At 35.9% G+C, this 3,661-nt stretch overlaps 1 pseudogene; it reads right to left on the bottom strand.

Annotated features, from left to right (window-relative positions):
- Nucleotides 1–3,033: 3,033 nt before the first annotated feature.
- LOC102468629 (serine/threonine-protein phosphatase 4 regulatory subunit 3A pseudogene) lies at nucleotides 3,034–3,625 on the bottom strand (annotated as a pseudogene).
- Between the last annotated feature and the right edge of the window lie 36 nt (nucleotides 3,626–3,661).

Genomic DNA, 3,661 nt, shown 5'->3' with positions numbered 1-3,661 from the left:
CTGCTCTAAGTGACTTATTACTATAAATGCTGCAATATGGAAAGTGAAGCTAGAGAAACTAAGAAACTTACATAAATTGCTTACTCTGACTATTCCAGAACAGTAACTAAGTTTGACACTTACTTAGAAATCTGCATTTAGTCTTTCAAGGTACTGTCAAAGTACTATGATGTAGTAAAAATTATTGGAGCTTTTGAACAGGAAGAATTGGATTTCCCAGGTATTAATTTTGTGATAATGATAATTTAATTAATCTATTTGAGTTCCAATTTCTTTATCTGAAAAACAAAGATAATAATAATCACTTTGCAGGTTTATCATGATGATTAATGTTAATATATGGAAAAGTTCTGACAAAATTCTCTGGACATAGTGGATTCTTAGCACATGGAAGATATTATCATTATTCTCTTATGATATTTTTTATTTTAATATTTTTCTTAATTGAAAAAACAGACAAAACAACAACAAACCAAACAATCTAACAAGTTTAAGCATCAAAAGAATATACTTACAAACATGAAGCACCTCACCGAGTCTTTGAGAGTGCTGAAAAAGTAGGGTTAGAGGTTTCATGGTTGGGGACAAACCCAACTGACTTTCCAGTACTGCTCCTGTAGAGGACCATACTGCTGCCTCTTCTTTTTTTTAAGAGTTTTTTTTGCTACAGGGTGCGTGCACTCACCAGAGAGACAGAGAGGGACAGAGAGAAAGCGAGAAATCACCCCCCAGGGGGGATGGCCATGCCGCAATCCCTTCTCCATTCTCCTCTTGGGATCTTGGGCACGCACACACACGCGCCCGGCGTAAGTTTAAGCTACCAGGTCCCGGACTCAAACTGCAGTCGACTACATGGGAGCTTAGCGACATAGCCATTACGCTAACTGCTGGTCCCAACATACTGCTGCCTCTTCTAAAAGACACTATATCATGTGCTGCTTGTACTAGAACTCTGTTGCTTACTTTGAAAACAAAAATCGCTTTGCTATCATCCTTACCAGAATGAATGCCTGCTTCTTCATATCACTAACTTCCAAGTCAAAGTATGCTGCACATTTATTTCATGGTGCATTTAGGTTACATACCTCTGGTATAGTTGCAAGGCAAGCATGAAAAGTAAGTTCTGGCATCTACTTGGGGACATAGACTCAAAAGGTGGAAAATTCCTCAATCATTCAGTGGAAATATTAATTACACAAATTATACAGAATTGTTAATATACAGATGTCCACTACAGATGATGCCTCCAAGAGCCAGAAAAATCATGAGCAGCAATTATCAGACACTGCCTACTTCCTTGATCTTAGTGAGATAACCTAAATCAGCTGCTGCTTCTTACTGATGTATTATTCTTGTCATCTCAATCAAGGATTTGAAAACTTGGTTTACCTGTCTCAAGAGCCTCCTAAGACTTCATATCAAGTTAAAATCTTTCTTACAATGGTACAAAACAAATGGATACTACTGCAGATCTGGTTGCACAAAATAGAACAAGAGGTAAATTAGTCCCAAGGGTGATTAAAATTTAAACCAATAAAAGTTTCTTCAAGCTTAAGAACTAGACATAAATTTACAAGTTTTTAAATAATCAGATCTTGCACTCTTGAAATTGCTTTATTCTAGCTTCCCTGGAGAGGTGAGTGCATGGGTAATTGTTGGAAGGTGAAGTAATGAGACATTATTTCAAAAGTAATACATCACTTATTCATGGGGAAGAACAGAAATTCAACTTTCTTAGAGGAATAAATTATAACCAAGAAGACTGATCTAAGAAAGGGTTACCAAATTCAACAAACAAATATATAGGATGGCCTTTTAAATTTCAATTTCAGTTGTTTATCTGAAATTAAAATTGAATTGGATGCCCTGTATCTTATTTGGTGTCTGTGGTCCATGACAAGCTGGATGTCTTCTCTGTTTCCCATCCTACATACATTTATATTACACTTTTACGGTCCCTATCTTCCCATTAAACACATACAAATCTGACATTGATATAACTGCCCACTTAAGGTGATGATGTAAATTTATGTATTTGATACTAATTTCCAATAGACATGACACTAAACCCAGGGTGATAAGTTCAAATATTTTGGAAACGAGATATGAGAGGTCATCAAAAAGTTGATGGAAAATGTGTGTTATGAAAAACTAAGGCATGCATTTCAAAGATGATTTTGCACAAAAATACCCTTTAGTTCCATTTTTCAGGAACATTTTGATGCCCCCTCATATTGGCAATATAATTAGAAATCTTTTTGACTCTCAGATATTTTCTAATTCGGATCATTTGGGACATATCCACCTTGTTTCATAGAGAATGTATTATTAATAATCTTTAAAATTATTACATAAGGAAACATTTTTATGGCCTCAGATATATATAATCAGCAACTAAGCATACATTAAAGGGAGAAAAATATAAAAAACGAAGTGAAACAACAAAAACTTATGACACAAATGACCACCTGCAGAACTCCACTCAATCTTTAAGTGGGGGCAAATCCTCACCTAAAAAAAAAAAAAAAAAAAGAAAAAAAAAAACAATATGTAGTTTGAAGAACGAAGACAACAGATAAAAGAAGGAAACTATGTTCACACTTCCCCCATAGAGGTTTTACGAACCTGTTGTAGCTTGACTAAAAAGTTCAGAATGTATGTTTTTAAAGGCAGGTCTTTTATATAAGCAACTGCTGGGCTTCTTAACTAGTGAAGAATTACGGCAGAAAGGATCATTTTTTCGTCTTTAAAATGATCTAGAAGATGTAGTCTAACTCCAGCAACTGACCTGTCAATCCAGAGTTTCATTTTAGAAAAACCTTGACCTGTTGGCTTTTTGTTTCCACTTCTTTCCCTGAGAAAAGGGCGATGTGTGGTCCAAACTGAAGAGCTCAAAGGATTAAATCTTTCACAGAAATTTATGGTATCATTTCCTCCTGCTCCATTGTATTGGCACTTGATGAGCAGAAGTCATGTGGGTGAAATTGATCTCTGTCATTTATTCATAAGAGACCACTGCATTTTGTTGTGAAATTTTGTGAGAGAGGAGAACTAGCTTTTTTCAACAGATACTAATCATAGGCAGTTGTCATTATTACGACTCAGATTTTGCTTTCTTTGACAACGGTAGGGTGTTTTCCTTGTCTTTGCCCTCGTCATTATCTTCATTATCATCAGGATAATCTCCCAGATTCATGAGGCCTCCCTTGGTGGTAAAAGCTGCAGTCAGAGATATATCTTTAGAGACAGAGTCAGGAGAGTCTGGAGATTCTGGGGATCCAGGTGATCCAATAAAACTAGGCAGGTTTGTTGCAGACGATGGGCTTGTAAAGGTGGTCTTTGTTCCACTGGACAGGGAAAGTATGAAATGTGGGCTCTGCTGTTCAGAGAGAGTGGTTTTAAGAAGCACCTCCTTTTCTTCACTTTCTTGTAATTTCTTTGTTTCCATAAATTTACTTATTAGATCCACATCGCCATCATTCTTAGTTTTGTCAAATGGAGACATTATAGCTTCTCCCACTTCCATTTTTCCATCTTCTAATGTTCTGCTATTTCTTTGATAGTTATGTTCACTATCGTTCTTAGTTTTGTCAAATGGAGACACTATAACTTCTCCCACTTCCATCTTTTCATCTTCTAATGTTCTGCTATTTCTTTGATA

This window comes from Tupaia chinensis, unplaced genomic scaffold (assembly GCF_000334495.1).
Source record: "Tupaia chinensis unplaced genomic scaffold, TupChi_1.0 Scaffold148646_1, whole genome shotgun sequence".
In the NCBI taxonomy this organism is placed as follows: Eukaryota; Metazoa; Chordata; class Mammalia; order Scandentia; family Tupaiidae; genus Tupaia; species Tupaia belangeri.
Note: the sequence above shows the minus strand (reverse complement) of the source record. Positions and strands in the feature narration are given on the sequence as shown.